Source organism: Diachasma alloeum, unplaced genomic scaffold (assembly GCF_001412515.2).
Source record: "Diachasma alloeum isolate Michigan unplaced genomic scaffold, Dall2.0 Dall_scaffold_01144, whole genome shotgun sequence".
Classification (NCBI taxonomy): Eukaryota; Metazoa; Arthropoda; class Insecta; order Hymenoptera; family Braconidae; genus Diachasma; species Diachasma alloeum.
In genome coordinates, this window is record NW_021681254.1 from 84,516 (window position 1) to 102,450 (window position 17,935).

The 17,935-nt window shown below is 34.9% G+C and overlaps 1 long non-coding RNA gene across 1 annotated transcript; it reads right to left on the bottom strand.

Moving 5' to 3' along the window:
- Window positions 1-16,559: 16,559 nt before the first annotated feature.
- On the bottom strand, window positions 16,560-17,145 carry LOC107045964. Its single transcript, XR_001461499.2, has 3 exons — window positions 17,046-17,145; window positions 16,718-16,824; window positions 16,560-16,647 (listed from the first exon to the last, which is right to left on the bottom strand). It is a non-coding gene; the product is annotated as an uncharacterized LOC107045964 (long non-coding RNA).
- Between the last annotated feature and the right edge of the window lie 790 nt (window positions 17,146-17,935).

A 17,935-nucleotide genomic window follows, 5' to 3' on the forward strand; every position in this document is an offset into this window, starting at 1 on the left:
GAAATTTTTCCTCATCTAAAAAGAAATTATTAAAAAAAAATCTACCATTTTGGACCAATTATTTCTGAGAGTTGATAAAAGTGGTATGACCCCTTCGCCCGTTAAGAACCACTGGAACAATATGTTTAATTTCATAATAATATTTACGTTGTCATCAATAAGCTTTTTTTTATTTCTATTTTTATGTCAGCTGAAAGAAGAATTGAAACAACTCGCCAATTTTCTTTCTGACGGTTTGAAATGTTCATTATGTTATGTTTAAATGTTCATTATGTATGATACACGTGTGTACAGTGTATAAAATGTTTTCGTATCACAAGCATCTATACACTTAGTGTTAAGAACACAAGAACGATATCGACTTGAAAAAATCCAAAAAATATCCGACCTCATTGTTCATGTATCATTAATATACCAAAAAGTTGCCTTTGAATAAACGTTCGGAAGTACACTTAGTTTTTGTTAAGTATACCTCAAATCTACTTGGAAAATATGATAAATATCTGACTTCGTGTTGTCGATGAAAATCTACTCAAAGTCGATTTAAAATATTCTTAAAAATCCACATAAAATATACAGCAAGTTTCCCACTTCATTGTGCAACTGGGGAATGTAGGTACTTCCATGTTGACGTTAATATCCACTATATACTTCAAATCCACTTAAGAAATACGCCAAACTCAGCAACACTTTTCATATCGCTGGAGAACATACTCAAATTCGGCTGAAAGCATTTTTCAAATTCACTCAAAAATTCGACTTGAAATAAACTTTAAATCCACTCAAAAAAACGCCAATCACTTAGTCTTGTCGCAAAGTTAGGGAGTATACTTAAAGTTGACTTAAAATAAACTTTAAATCCACTTTTTAAAAACGACCATTGCCAGGCCTTGTCGCGAAGTTAGGGAGTATACTTAAAGTTGACTTAAAATAAACTTTAAATCCACTTTTTAAAAACGACCATTGCCAGGCCTTGTCGCGAAGTTAGGGAGTATACTTAAAGTTGACTTAAAATAAACTTTAAATCCACTTTTTAAAAACGACCATTGCCAGGCCTTGTCGCGAAGTTAGGGAGTATACTTAAAGTTGACTTAAAATAAACTTTAAATCCACTTTTTAAAAACGACCATTGCCAGGCCTTGTCGCGAAGTTAGGGAGTATACTTAAAGTTGACTTAAAATAAACTTTAAATCCACTTTTTAAAAACGACCATTGCCAGGCCTTGTCGCGAAGTTAGGGAGTATACTTAAAGTTGACTTAAAATAAACTTTAAATCCACTTTTTAAAAACGACCATTGCCAGGCCTTGTCGCGAAGTTAGGGAGTATACTTAAAGTTGACTTAAAATAAACTTTAAATCCACTTTTTAAAAACGACCATTGCCAGGCCTTGTCGCGAAGTTAGGGAGTATACTTAAAGTTGACTTAAAATAAACTTTAAATCCACTTTTTAAAAACGACCATTGCCAGGCCTTGTCGCGAAGTTAGGGAGTATACTTAAAGTTGACTTAAAATAAACTTTAAATCCACTTTTTAAAAACGACCATTGCCAGGCCTTGTCGCGAAGTTAGGGAGTATACTTAAAGTTGACTTAAAATAAACTTTAAATCCACTTTTTAAAAACGACCATTGCCAGGCCTTGTCGCGAAGTTAGGGAGTATACTTAAAGTTGACTTAAAATAAACTTTAAATCCACTTTTTAAAAACGACCATTGCCAGGCCTTGTCGCGAAGTTAGGGAGTATACTTAAAGTTGACTTAAAATAAACTTTAAATCCACTTTTTAAAAACGACCATTGCCAGGCCTTGTCGCGAAGTTAGGGAGTATACTTAAAGTTGACTTAAAATAAACTTTAAATCCACTTTTTAAAAACGACCATTGCCAGGCCTTGTCGCGAAGTTAGGGAGTATACTTAAAGTTGACTTAAAATAAACTTTAAATCCACTTTTTAAAAACGACCATTGCCAGGCCTTGTCGCGAAGTTAGGGAGTATACTTAAAGTTGACTTAAAATAAACTTTAAATCCACTTTTTAAAAACGACCATTGCCAGGCCTTGTCGCGAAGTTAGGGAGTATACTTAAAGTTGACTTAAAATAAACTTTAAATCCACTTTTTAAAAACGACCATTGCCAGGCCTTGTCGCGAAGTTAGGGAGTATACTTAAAGTTGACTTAAAATAAACTTTAAATCCACTTTTTAAAAACGACCATTGCCAGGCCTTGTCGCGAAGTTAGGGAGTATACTTAAAGTTGACTTAAAATAAACTTTAAATCCACTTTTTAAAAACGACCATTGCCAGGCCTTGTCGCGAAGTTAGGGAGTATACTTAAAGTTGACTTAAAATAAACTTTAAATCCACTTTTTAAAAACGACCATTGCCAGGCCTTGTCGCGAAGTTAGGGAGTATACTTAAAGTTGACTTAAAATAAACTTTAAATCCACTTTTTAAAAACGACCATTGCCAGGCCTTGTCGCGAAGTTAGGGAGTATACTTAAAGTTGACTTAAAATAAACTTTAAATCCACTTTTTAAAAACGACCATTGCCAGGCCTTGTCGCGAAGTTAGGGAGTATACTTAAAGTTGACTTAAAATAAACTTTAAATCCACTTTTTAAAAACGACCATTGCCAGGCCTTGTCGCGAAGTTAGGGAGTATACTTAAAGTTGACTTAAAATAAACTTTAAATCCACTTTTTAAAAACGACCATTGCCAGGCCTTGTCGCGAAGTTAGGGAGTATACTTAAAGTTGACTTAAAATAAACTTTAAATCCACTTTTTAAAAACGACCATTGCCAGGCCTTGTCGCGAAGTTAGGGAGTATACTTAAAGTTGACTTAAAATAAACTTTAAATCCACTTTTTAAAAACGACCATTGCCAGGCCTTGTCGCGAAGTTAGGGAGTATACTTAAAGTTGACTTAAAATAAACTTTAAATCCACTTTTTAAAAACGACCATTGCCAGGCCTTGTCGCGAAGTTAGGGAGTATACTTAAAGTTGACTTAAAATAAACTTTAAATCCACTTTTTAAAAACGACCATTGCCAGGCCTTGTCGCGAAGTTAGGGAGTATACTTAAAGTTGACTTAAAATAAACTTTAAATCCACTCAAAAAAACGACAATCGCTTGGTCTTGTTTCAAAGTTAGGGAGTATTCGGATCTCTTGCAAATACACACGGACTCTAGCAGTTCAATCGACTACTAGTTCGGGCAGGTTGTAAGGGCTGTCAGCTAGCCGGTTGAACTCGGAGCCAGAACTGTTCTCGCAAGAATAAACATCATTTCGCTCAATGTTTTTATCATTACGATATTTTGCAATAATCGAAGCTTTTTTTGATTTTGATGGAGTTTGCGGAGAGCAAAAACAAGAATAAAACGTTTTACAGTATCTATGGATGAACAGCAAAGTTTGTCGTAATTCAAAAGTTAGATTTTATCGTTTTCCTCGCCAAAACGTAAATTTAGTTACAATAATTAATAAGTTCGGTGAAGAAGAAATTATTGATAGACGTACAGCTTGGATTAAAATATTGAGAATGGGCAAAAAAGTGTCGAATTCCATGAGAGTTTGTTCTTTACATTTTACTGAAGAGGATTTCTTTTTGCCATGTAAGTAAAAAAGCGATTTCCAATATTAGCTTGGAAATTTATGAATTGAAAAAAATATGACGAAATATATTTCTGATTTCTTGAGTTACAGCCAGAGCTCAACACGATAATTCAGTAATTACTCACCTGAAGAGAACAAGTGTTCTTTCACTCAATCTGCCTCAGATTCACTCAATCTGAGGCAGATTGAGTGAAGGAACACTTGTTCCTCAATCACCCACAAACAATCGGAATTGTGGAGAGAAATTTTTGTAAATCTTCTCCAGGGATCGGCAAATTTGTAATCGTCAATTAGTATTACTTCATTACATTAGTACCAGGTAATGATGAGTATTGATTTCTTCATTACAAATGTATTTGTAATTGATCAAAGCCGATATTTGATTACTTTAATACTCGTTATCAAATAATATTTTCTGGTAAATAATTAAGTAATTTGTAATCGAAAAGCTAGAGATTCAATTACTTATGTAATGAGTAATCGATAGGTGGAGAATACTCATTACTAATGTAATCAGTAACCAAATTGAAAATTCCGCATTACATAGTTATAAAAAATTCACGAAATGATGATTATCCATTACTTTTTTACTGAGTAATGAAACAAGCAGATATCTTAATTATTATGCTATTGAGCAACTCGACGAAAAATTATATAATTACATTTTGTATTATTAATGGTAATTAATGCTAATTTGATTACACTTCGATGATGAAAAAAAGAGGTCCACGCTAAATTTTCGATCGATCTCATTATTTATTTCTTCAAATCGTTAGTTTCTACTAATATTGGATTGGTAAGGTTGAATCATCTGAGGAACTGTTCATTGGGGAATCACGAACAAAAAAGTTGCATACAAGAGAGTCAGATTGTTCTTATTTACTTTAATTTTACTTCAATTTTCTTCAACTAGCGCACTAGATAACATTTTAACTAGATAAAATTATGTTATATTATTTTATTATATTCTCTTCTAAATTTATCTTTCAAATTAGATAAAATTAAATTCATTCGATTCTCTGTTTTATATTAAAATTGCCGGGATCGCCTCCTCCATTTGCAAGGAACACATTAAATAACACATGAAATAATGTTCATGAATGGGAAGAATTCCGATCCTCTTTCCGCAATAATTATCTGTATATTTCTTCAAGCAACAGTCTGAGTGTGGAAGTCTCTAATGCTTTTTGGCCCCGAAAGGCCACTTGAGGCTCGGAGAAAGGACTGCGCGCTCTTACCGAGAAACGGCGACGTGGAGAGCACTTTAAGACCATTAGAGGGTTAATGAAGTTGTTTTCATATAGGTTTGATGTATGGTAATCAATGTTTCAAAGGAATGGTTTTTATTCTCAATATTCACTACATTTTAGCTCTTTATGAATTCTCCAGATAGTATAATTCACAGGGAAAAACTCAAAATCTTTGTAAAAAAATGGTTTCAAAAAACTACTGAAAAAGCGGTACATCCATTGTCATCCTCCAAAACTGTTTCATCTGCATTGTCAGAAGTATTTTATGACTTTTCTTGTCAGCGTGTGAATTTGATCCCCACTCTATTGTCCCGGTAGTACGGCCCCCCACTCTGATTGATTGTGTATCAATTGAGACAACAGTTATCCTTCGTCACACGGAATTTCGGAAAGAGTAGAACAGCAAGTTTATACTGTGAATAAAGTGCTCCTAAAATTGGAATGGCAATGAGTCCAAAGGAATTTACCAGGAACTTGTTGTTCGAGTGTTTGTTGCCCGGTGATTCAAATATGTAAGTATGATCTGTTTCCAGAATCAATGAGGAAACAGAGGAGGAAACTCCTCTTAAAGCTTGCATGGAAAATTCATGATTTTGAGCGCTTATCAGGGCGTGTGGATCAAGCTTGTTGTTGAGGAAATGTTTTTTTAATATGCGTTGATTCGTTTTGTTACTTTTGGAAACATTTACGCTTCCGAATAGAAGCATAGCCATCGTTCAATTTCTAAATTTTCGAATTTCGATTGGAGATGATGTATATAATGATGTATATCGCGTCATTAATTTGGGGGGTGGGAGGTGTGCATTGAGAATTCACAATGAAAAAAATAGAATCGATGAGTTTTTCAAAGATATTTCCGAAGCTAAGAGACATAGCGAATTTTTACTGAAAAATTGCGGAAGGGTGAGGAGGGAGGGTTGTACATCGAGAATTCAATAAAACCTCCCTCTCCCCCACATTTTCAGTAAACATTCGCTATCTCCCTTAGTTTCGAAGATATTTTGGAAAAACTCACCGACTCAATTTTTTTGGTTGTCAATTCTCAATTCATAACCCCTCCGCCCGCTCTCTGCAAAATACCCCCTCCAAAAATTGAAGAAATTCTCTAGATTTTAGAAAATATTTTTTCCAAAATTGAGTATATTTAGTAACGGAGCTAGAACAAAATCGTTTGAAATTAATAATCAAAATGGGAATTAATTTTAAACCATTTTTTCCTAAAACAGAAAAAAATTCTAGATTTTAGAAAATTGAAGGTTAGAAACCGCAGTTTCTAAAATTTAGAAACTTTTTTCTAAAGCCAATCCACGTTTTCTATCAGTGTATGCTGAACCATGTTTCGAGGGAATTTGAAACTTCTTCAGATTATGATGATTAATAATCGTGAATTCATGGGCGCATGATCATTCGACGCGTAAAGGAATTATATTCCTCATTCTCTCAATGACTAGGAGGATATTCTAATTTCTGTAATGAGAAATGAGTAAAATATCAAAGTGCAAACAAAATATAAAATTGGACATACGACCTTTTCGCTTTAGGTAAGACATTTTTCTAACTTCATCAAAAGTAAAAGGTCGTTTCTCCATTGATAACTAAACTCGAGATATTTTAATTTTTTGGGTTCAGTTTTATCGGTTTCCTCAAAGCAAAATGTCGTATATTCTGGCGGATACGACCTTTTGCCGGAGAAGGCCATTTTTGGCACATATGATATATATGGTGATGTATATCGTATAGGGTAAACTGCCCAGTAGATCTACGCCTAAGAAAACCGCCTAGTAGATGGATGTTTATTTTTTAGCAATTGAAAAAAAAAATTGATCGAAAAAAAATCGTCACTCAAGAAGGAGGTTAAGAATCACAACAGTTAGTGAAAATTCAAAGCAACAATTCACATTTCAATATTTTCTTGTGTAATTTCCTATCCAAAAGTCGCTTGTTCATCTATAGGGCAATGTCCATCTACTGGGTAGCTTACCCTATGAGTCTGCAACATAAAAATATGAATTTTGACGAAAATGTGTGTAAGTGTGGTTGTTGACCGACTCCCTCGCGAAGGTCACTTTTTCGAATATTGAATATTAATAACTGAAACCATTCCATAAAAACACTGAGATTAAGATAGATAGATAGTAATACTTTATACAAATTCTGTACGAAATTTCAGCCTTATACGGTCATGAGTTTTTTTTTAAACAGTTTATTTCTGAATTACTTATCGATGGCTTCTACCTCGATCAATGCATGCAAAGCTGATTGAAAAAATCTATGGTTGCATGCTTCCGGTCGTCTGCTTGTTCGTAATTGAATAATTCCTACATATACTACTGATCACTGAAAATAACTATTTTCAGACATTATTCATAATATAATCGAACAATATTCCATTTTTGTTGTCCGTTGATGGAACAATTATCGACGGTCCCGCCTATTATTTTTCAATAATTGAATATTTTCAATTTTTCAATACTATTAAGTAATCATCAATCTTCTCTTTTAATTATTATTAATTGAATATTTTCTATTTACAAATACAGTTACGTAATGATCAACCGTTCCGTCACCCTGATCTTCTCTCACCACAAAAACTCTTGGCTCTCGGATGTGTATCAGCAAATGTACAAATCTCATGAATAGAAACTTTCATTTTATGACAGTCAATTTAATAACAGAAAAATGTAAAAATGAGGGCTAGCGTGTAACTCCGTGTGCATCTGGCCGTTCGACCTGCCCGTGCTAGTTCTCTATTTCGCCACAAAACGGCTTTATATTAAGCCACGCCTCCGTCGGAGATCCCAGTACTTAAAGTTGATTTAAAGTAAACTTTAAATCCACTCAAAAAAACAACAATTTCCCGGCCTTATATATACTGTCAGAAAATTCTCTAGGGATGTTTGCCTTTTGAGTGTCTTTAAAGTCAGCAAAAAGGTGGCTTAAATGTACCTTACACCCACTCAAAGTAAACTTCAAATACACTTAAAACTTACTTCTGAACGCCACTCAATAGCTTCACCGTTAGAAAAATTCCTGTTGCACCCTTTCTCTTAAGCTATCTGAGATTTTGCATAGCGGTTTTGAAAAAATCAAAGAATGTATTTTAAAAAATCGTCAATTTGTTGACTTTTTTTCGAACCCTGATCCTGACCACGCCATAAACACCTTAATTCCTCGGATAGAATTCCTACGGATTTTTCCTATACTTCTTTGTTTGGGGAATATTTCATACCGGTCGTCAGTTGACAGGAATCCAAACCTCTTATGGCTTTGCAAATATTCAATAAATTCAGTAATTGGTAAATTTTTGTCATCTCACTTGTTTTAACATTAATTTTTTATGTAGTTGGGCGATGAAGGGGTTGGTGAATCATTTTGAAACTACCCATTCATTTTCACTAATTGGTTCTTTGCCACTCTATTCATTAATATCTACGAGAAATTGTCCAATTATCCATAGTAGTTTTTCGATATTAGTGTTCTATATGAATAAGTAACTAGGGATCAGCTAATCCTGATTCTTAAAAGATTGATAGGCTTGATTCATAGAAACCATGAACGATTTCCTCAAGCGACAAGAAAAACTGTAACAATTTGGGAGCATAGGATTGGGAGCTCTGAATTTTATTCATACTTTTAAGAACTCCTGAGTTACGTGTTTCTGAATTTTCACTGAGATACTTGGTTTCTGTCATCACCTCTGAGATACAAAATTTTAGGCAATACACGTGAGATACTTGAGTTTAGAACGAAATCTTGAGATACGTGATTTTGGAAGTTTTCTGAGTTACGTAGCGTCCTTTAGGAGCCATTAATATATGTTCTGATATCAATTTGTTATATTTTTTTTCAACGGGTAAACAGAGTGATTGTTGTCTCATTCATAAAAATTTCAATCCACAAACCAGATTTGATTATTCAGAGAGCATAACGTCAGATGAGGTTTAATGTTTTTAAATATCTCCATCATCTGCCTGGTTATTTCAGTTTTCCTCAGCCATTGGATTCTGTATATTCTTTCACATCGCTCTATTTTTGTTTTTATTTATGAAAGTTTGTGGTTATTTTTGAAAGGCAAATTATCGATTAGAAAATCAACCCCTATGAGCCCATTTATAACATGACCCTGAAGTTTGCAGACAAAAATCTTCAACAAAGCATTTCTTCTATATGATGAAGAAATTGAGCAATGAGAAAATTTCAATTTGTCGGGTGTGACAAAATCTAATCGTGATAGTGGCTGAATATGTAAATAAATTAATTAGGGGTTGATTTCTCCAAAATTTACCTATGGAAAACCACTGACACGGCATATTTTACTCCGGAATTATTTTATATTGGAAAAAAAACATGGTCACGATTTTCATTCTACGAAATTGCGACGTGATTTTTGTCCTTCTTTTCTGGTCCTATCGGTTAACGTTAAATCCGCTATAGAACACTAAATCTTTGGCAAGCTCCATTATTCATCCAAATGATCCGATCGAAACAAGAAAAAGCATCACGTTTGAAGAAATTATAAATCTTCTCGTGATGTTTCTTGTTTTTTGTAATAAATGTTTCATTAATGATATATGCAATGTTTTCCACGAGGGAAAACATCAACAGAGGATATCTACGAGGAAGATACGTAGATTGGGACAAAAAACAAATGAAACGTTGGATTATAATAAAAACTCAACGTGAATAGTACATTACGCAACTAGTGCGGAAAGCAGACGGTTACAGGTATCCCATGCGGTTACACGCACGTATCATATAATAGTATATTTCAGCACGTGTGGGGCAATTTCGTCTTTAACGTGTGTGGGGTTTACAGCATGAGCCGAAGGCGAGTGATGTAACCACACACGTTAAGGACGAAATTTCCCCACAAGTACTGAACAAAATTTTATGTCACGAANCAGGCGGTATCACTCGGGCGGCTGCGCCGCCCTCGTGAGTAACCGCCTGCTTTCCGCACTAGTTGCGTAATGTACTATTTTCGATGTCTTCGATATTTCTATCAAAAATGATGGAATTACGAAAATAAATACGATCAACATCGGATATCTTCTACAAAAATGATTATATTCCTAAAAATCGACATTTATATATGTTATTCTTGAAAACTCTCCCGTGAGTTTCTTCTTTTTAGGGCTGCGCACGAGACGAGACTTTCGACAGTTTCGCCTCGGTCTCGAAAAATATCAAAATTTCCAGTATCGTCTCGGTCTCGTGAGTATAAAACTTAGAAAATAGGAAAAATAATTTTTCTTCAAAAAGTCACAAAGAGATGGTCAAACTTCATCAAAGCTCACAGGAGGATGGTCAAATTTCACGGCGGTCACGAGAGTAACAAGGGGCTGGTCAAACATCACGAGGGTCACGTAGATCACAAGGGAATGGCCAAACTTCACGAGGGACATGTGGGTCACAAGGGAATGGCCAAACTTCACGAGGGACATGTGGATCACAAGGGAATGGCCAAATTTCACGAGGGACATATGGGTCACAAGGGAATGGTTAAATTTCACGAGGGTCAAAAATCCTAAGGGTCACAAAGGAATGGTCAAACTTCACGGCCGTCACGAGAGTCACAAGGGTGTCACATTCAACACTCGTGAAATTTAATCATTGCGTTGTAAATCTTACGAGAAATTTAGTCTCAGAGAAATGTGAAGACAAAAAGAATGATAAAAATAAGGTGTGAATATTTAAGTCCGAGCATTTTCTCAAATTTTCTAGAAAATCCGAGAATTTCCTTCAGGATATTCGACTCTCGTAAAATTTGACCATCCCCTCGTTATCCTTGTGATGTTTGACTCTCCTGGAGTGCAATCATTCTCTTGTGACTCTCGTGATGTTTGATCCTTGTAAAATTTGACTATCCCCTAGTGATCCTCGTGATGTTTGGCCTTCGATAAATTTAACTACCCTCTTGTGACCTTCATAACCCTCGTGACCCTTGTGAAATTTGACCATCCCCTTGTGACCCTCCTAAAATTTTGACTCCTCGTGACTCTTGTGATGTTTGAGCCTTGCAAAATTTGACCATTCTCTTGTGATACTTGTAACCGTCCCAATTTTTTACCCGTGTAAAATTTGGCCCTCCCCTCATAATCTTCGTGATGCTTGATCCTCGTGAAAAACATTGCATATATCATTAATGAAACATTTATTACAAAAAACAAGAAACATCACGACCAGATTTATAATTTTTTCAAACGTGATGTTTTTTCTTTTTTCAATCGGATCATTTGGATGAATAATGAAGCTTGCCAAAGATTTAATGTTCTACAGCGGATTTAACGTTGACTGATAAGACTAGAAAAAAAAGGACAAAAATCACGTCGAAATATCGTAGAATGAAAATCGTGACCATGTTTTTTTTCAATAAAATAATTCCGAAGTCAGATATTCCGTGTCAATGGTTTTCCATAGTTAAATTTCGAAGAAATCAACCCGTAATTTATTTCTTCACATATGTAGCCACCATCACGATTAGATTTTGTCAGGCCCGACAAATTGAGACTTGAAATTTTCTAATTGTTCAATTTCCTCACCAGATATGCTCTGTTGAAGATTTTTGTCTGCAAACTTCAGGGGCATTTTATAACGTAATATTTCTTTACTTGACTTTGCCAGAGCTCCTGTATCAAATTCTTCTCAAGCATGAAAAAATTAAATTTTTGATAAATCAATAAACTATTTTTGTTTTCATTCATGAAGTCTTCTAACAGGCAAATTATCGATTAGAAAATCAATTCCATTTCTAACGTAAAATTTCTTTCGGAGTGATTAAATACACCATACACGGATCACGGGAAGTCAATCCGTGACTGTATTGGAGTCACAGGTCTCGGGGGAAGCTAACGAAGCTAACCGTGTCTGTATTACAATCACGGAAAGTCCCCAGCTTTACTTCCCGTCGCTCGAACAAGTTCCTAGATTATCCTTTGCCAGTAACTTCCAAACCGTGACTGCTATTTTCATAACCTCTCCAGCTTAAATCATGATCGAAATTCAAAAATTTGAAAGTGATTTTTTTTTCAATGGTGATTTTTTGCACACGAGTGCTTACTAATGATCAATCCACAATTCTCTTTTTTTCTTATTAGTGATTACGATTGATTTAAAAAAAGCCTCAGCAGTTTGCCCTGGACTCAACATTCATTGATTCATTATTTTTTAATTAATTTGTTATTACTGAACTACTTGAAGAAGTAACGATTAATGAGTGTTTTTGAAATTCTACTTGAGTGAATTTCTAGTGAATGAGTTGAATGCTATAAATAAAATGACAAGAGACTTTCATGAATTAAAAGAAAAAATCACCATTTGATCCTGAAATTACTCATCTCTGAAATAATCAACGATTAACAAAATAATTTATGACTAATGAATAACTGAAAAAGAAAACGGTTTATCCCAAATTTTCTTAAACCGAAGGTGAATATGAAGGGGAATTTTAATTAAGAAAAACTTGAGACACTGATTTCAATTCACTCAAATAATGTTTTTTTATTTTTAGATTAAATGCAAAAAAATTTCACTTAGTTTCACATGGTCAACGAATAAATTCTCCATTTGATAAAAAACACTGATAATCCAAAATAATCGTCGTACACATTCTACTTAACACTAATAATCAAAGGTCACTAAAAATATTGTTTTAAAAAATAATTTGATTAACAAATTGACTTAAATTCGGATTTGAGATATTTTGACTGTGAAAAATTGGATAGTCGGAGAAGTGTTCTTCATCACGGTTGCTCGGTTACTGTCGTCAACTAGTGGACGATTTTCTTGGCTGAATAAAGGTTTTGTTTTTCATACAAGTTGAAAAGAGAGCATTGACAAAAATGCATCGGAAAAGGAGAAAAAGAGAGAGAAAGAAATGTAGGAGTAGGGATACTTCGCAGTGTGGCGAAGGCCCATGGGTCCAGACAGTTTTCCAACATGTGTTTGTCATCAAAGTAACAAAAGGTCTGAAGGACCTGACTGTGGTGAAATAAACTGTTACATTTCTCGTCAAGTTGAATGGTGTCTTTGTAAGAGAGAAAAATATATTGAACTCATTTTCGTGTTTAGTGTCTGGTTTTCAGTTTCTGAGAGTTTTACGTACTAAAAGAAATCTTTGAAGAAAAGAAAAAATAAAAGTTCTTATTTGACTAGTCTAAGAAATATTTTAGAAATTATGCCTTTAGAAATATTTTTAAAAACAAACGATATAATAACATACAAACTGATCAATCAAATGAATAAAATGACTGTTTGTGTCGCAACAAAAACGATTGTTATGAAATTATATTGCCAATGAGGAAAGATGACGAAAAATGGTTGGATTGTATATTATCATCGTCAAATAGTTCATCATGTCCCAGAATGAAATTTAAAAAATCATTAAATGGTTAATTCTGAGTATTAAAGTACCAATTGAATAAACATACGTGCAGAAATATTATTTCACAAATAAAATTCCTCACGTGTTCACCTTCAGTTCCACACCGTTACCATTCAAACCGTTCAATCAATTACCTAATTATCCTAATTATCCATTCAGAGACACGAAATTATTCTCAAAAATCTTTATATTTAATCAATCTATATATTGAGAGTTTTCAAAATATTTTTCAAGCTCAAAAAATCCTCTATTTACTCCATTTGAAAAAAAAATTAAAAAACAATATGCTAAGATGGAAAAAAAATTATTTTAATAAACAAACATCAGAAAATGTAATTGAAAAAATAAATCGTCTGAACTTGTCAATGTCAGTTTCCAGCTGTTACACTTACACAGTTTCGTCAATTACTTAATTATCACATAAAAGAAAAACTCTTTTTTCTTCAGTTCAGGAAATCGTTTCATTCTTCCTTATCAATTTTTTATAAATTCTATTATAAATAGCAACATCAAAATATGAAGCCTAAAGACATTGCCTCCAGGTTCCAGGAACCTCTTCTGAGTTAGTCAACTTCACAAAATTGATATTATCATTCCTGCTATCAGAGGAAGAGTCGTCAGAAGTTTCATCAGAGTCTTCTTTGGTGGCACAGGGTTTCTGATTGACATTGGAGATGTCTTGCACTATGTTGAGCATGCGAGTCCCTCTGAAGGAGCTCAGAGACACTTCTAGGGTTCCAGGGGTTGTCCTCAGGCTTTTGAGGGTTTTTTCAAGCAGATTGTTTAAAATTTCTTTATTTACAGCGTGAGCAGAACCATTTTTTCGATGAATTTCTCTTCAGGGACGTACATTTGCGATGTATTCTCCGTAAGCATCCTGGACATTCGACAAACGAATCTGCTTTAGTAGTCTCGCATACATTACATGTCCAGAAATTATTGTGGAGCTTCTCGCTAATCGATTCTTTCAAAAATTGAAAGGCATCAGCTTGAAAGAAACCCTCAAAATTCTCAGCCTGCACCAATGAACTCCCAACTTGATCGTTCATCGTTACAGCCGTGAGATACGCTAAATCGTTTTTAGTTATGTAGTGTTTGCATATAGTAGGTGATCATGAAGAGGCATCTTAAAATATTTGCGAATGGCAAATATGTGCCGGCATGGCAGCTCACATGAATTGTGGAATTCACAGGTACAATCTGTAGGAGTGGCAGTGATGATGTTTGTTTTCAAATTTATGCAGCATTCTTTAGTATTAGCATTCACAACTGTCAGGTTAATGGCTTCACATCGGTCCATCTGTTTCTTAACTTTGGCAAAAGGTTCATCGCACAGGTAATTACTGTACTGAATTGCATCTTCACTCCAATGTCCAGTAAATACTTTTGTGGGCGTCTTGAAAGTATTCATGACCATTTTAAAATTGGTCTCCTGCTTATTCGATTGCAGCAACGCAAAAAACTGTTCTCTAAATTTACATAGTGTTTGGTGCTTACCGCAGATTTGCTTAATCTGCTTATTCATACTCTCCAAGTGGTTGTTGGTAAAATTATTAAAATTTCCTTTTGCCACATGATGACGTGTCCACTGAGTTCGAATAGCATGCCAATTCGTCTTGAAATAGTTCTTGAATCTTTCTGGTGCTACAACGTTGAGCCTATCGTACCATTCATCGTACTCTTCATTAGATGAACTGTACACTAACTTACGGAGAATTGGCGTACACGCTTCGATAATATCCGAGGCTATTCTCTGGTCGCGTAGTGCTTGTGCAAGGGCTTTCATCGTGTGAAATAAAACAACACTAGATGAGCAGTTGGAAAGTTTGCTCTCAACGAATTTCTCTCTGTCAGATCTTTGTCTGTCATAATAATTTTTGTCTTTTCAGATGCTGTAGCGTTACGTTCTCTGAAAGTTCGAATAGCCCAGGTGAGAGCCTCTTGGTCTTCTGAACTCACTATAGCTGCTCCAACTAGTTCTCCTCGACCAATGCTATTCACTACTAAGAACAATAAGAGCACCAAATTCCTATTAAATAGTTTGTATGTGTCACCGACGAAGAGCATCTCTGGCCACGCAGACATGGAATCTTTCATCTGTTTATTAGTAAAGTGCAATCCTTTGTAGACCATATTCTCGTCGGTTGAAATGTCCACTTCACAATCTGTGAATGATGGAAATTATTATTATCAGCTAAGCAGATGACTGGCCTTCTGAGAGTGGCGAAAAATGCAAAAAAATTAGGGAGACCTTCCCAAGACAATCCTCAATTTTTGTTGCCCTCCACAAATGAAATTAACTTATTTTAAGTCATTAATTAATGGACAAAGAATCGATTATCAGCTAATAAGTAGACAGCTGGCCTTTTGAGGATGACAAAACTACTAAAAAAAGAGAAGCCTTCCCAAAACAACCCCCAAGTTTTGTCACCCCCCAGAAATGAAAAAAAATTGAAATAAACTAATTTTAATCCATTAATTAATGGGAAAAAAAATGAGGGTGACAAAAATGAAAAATAAAGAAGAGGGAGACCTTCCGAAGGTAGCCCCCCAGTTTTGTCATCCTCCAAGAAATGAAAAAAATTGAAATCAATTAATTTCAATTTATTAATTAATGCACAGAAAAACGATTATCAGCTAATAAGTAGATAGCTGGCATTCTGAGGATGACAAAACTACTAAAAAGTAGGGAGACCGTCCCATGACAACCCCCAAGTTTTATCATCCCCCAGAAATGAAAAAAATTGAAATCAACTTGTTTTAATTCATTGATTAATGAAAAAAAATCAATTATCAGCTAAGTAGATAGCTGGCCTTCTGAGGGTGACAAAACTAATGAAAAAAGGGAGACCTTCTCCAGACATCCCTCATGTTTTTTCACTCCCCACCAATGGAAAAAATTAAAATTACTAATGTTAATGAATGAATTAATCATTGGAATAAAATCTATCTTCAGCTAAGTGGATCACCCCCCCCCCTCCTCCCCAAAAGACAACCCACAAGTTTTGTCACCCCCCAGAAATGACAAAAATTAAAATTGACTAATTTCAATTAATTAATTGACTTAGCTGATGATAGATTTTTTTAATGAATTAATTAAAAATGGTTAAGTTAAATTTTTTCCCTTTCTGGGGGTGATAATTTTCGCGAACCAAAATTCTTTACTTTACTCACGATATTTGTCTTCCAGCATCTTTACAAATGTCTCTAAGCTATTTGGATCCTTGATTTTATTTCTAGATGCTTTTATGTTGGCTAGGTCCTTACTCGTCGTGAAGACGTTATGATTGCTTGCCAAATCATTTTTTATTAATTGTGATTTGGCACCCATCTCGAGTTCCTCAAAAATGCGCTTTTTCCTTTTTGGTGATAATGTTCGATTCTTTGGCAGCATATGATAATGTTCCTGAAAGTCAAAGAGAAATGAACGTCAATTCATCCTTATAACAACATTGATTAAAAAATGATAGTATTACCTCAGAGCCTTCGTGATTTTCGTGTTCCAAATTGACCTCGGTTACCACCAGTCTTGTTACCCTTGAGTCTCGTTTTTACAATTGCAGGACAATTCCTTTTGAACGTTCTGTAAATAATGGGGGAAAATCAGTTGATGTCCAACTCTAGATGTCTATATTAGTGGAGGAGTACGAAATTACGAACTAAAAAATTTCATAGAAAATCCTAGCCAATTTGCTAGACAATTCTATTGGATTTCTATTGACTGTTCTATAAGTTTTCTGTCGTTTTTTCACCTTAATAGGGACAAACAGTAGGCCCAGAGAAGAGAATCACTGTAGTACTTACTTGGTCTCTCGTTCTGTTGCATTCGTTCGTGGTTCACCAAAAAATAAACATTCGTAATGGACATACGTATAAACAAAGTCTTTTTCATTCTCCACTCCCTGACGACGGGAATTCCGGATTGTCTCAATCTTTCCTCTGTTAAAAACCTAGCGCGATCTATCGCAGTAGCCATTCATTTTGCTATCCAATTCTTTAAAACTCGTAAATGAATCCCCAACTTGTGGAATCCACATCTCCGTCATGTTGCGTCGATTAAATTCAGTACTTTCGGTTACGAAAAAAAAGCAGTATGAACGGAATAGGTCTTTATTATGTGGCGGGAATGCTCCCACAAAAGTGAAAAAATTCCACAACAAGAGAATACCAGTCTAAGTTACGTTTAAGTTGAAAGAGGGGAGGCGTACAGGACCCAATAACAACGCACGAGAGTTACAGCTTGCTATCGTTTCCAGTATTCCTACCGTCCACAATTTCAAATATTTCAAAACAACCGACAGCGCTGTACGTCACAGCGGGGACATTTGTAAGCTTGCGTCAAAACAAAAATTCAGTTTCGAACTCGTGGTCCGATAGTGGCAGTTAATTGTCGTCATCATCAGGTCGATTACACGCGTTCAATACGATTACTTGGGCGGAATTTCATCTAGTGGACATGTAAAATTTATCATTTACAAAAAAATTGAATGCACAGGTAGGTCACGCAGTTGAAAGTCAAAGTACTAGGTCAAAGAGTTGAATATTCGCAGAAAACGTTTTGAGGACGGATCTGCCAATGATTTTGCGTGTTTGTTTATTAGTTTATCGAGCGTGCCACTAAGGGGTTGACGTTCTGCACAAAATGGATTTTGAAGTTTATCAAAATAGAGTTTAGAACAGAAGAAGAATTCGAA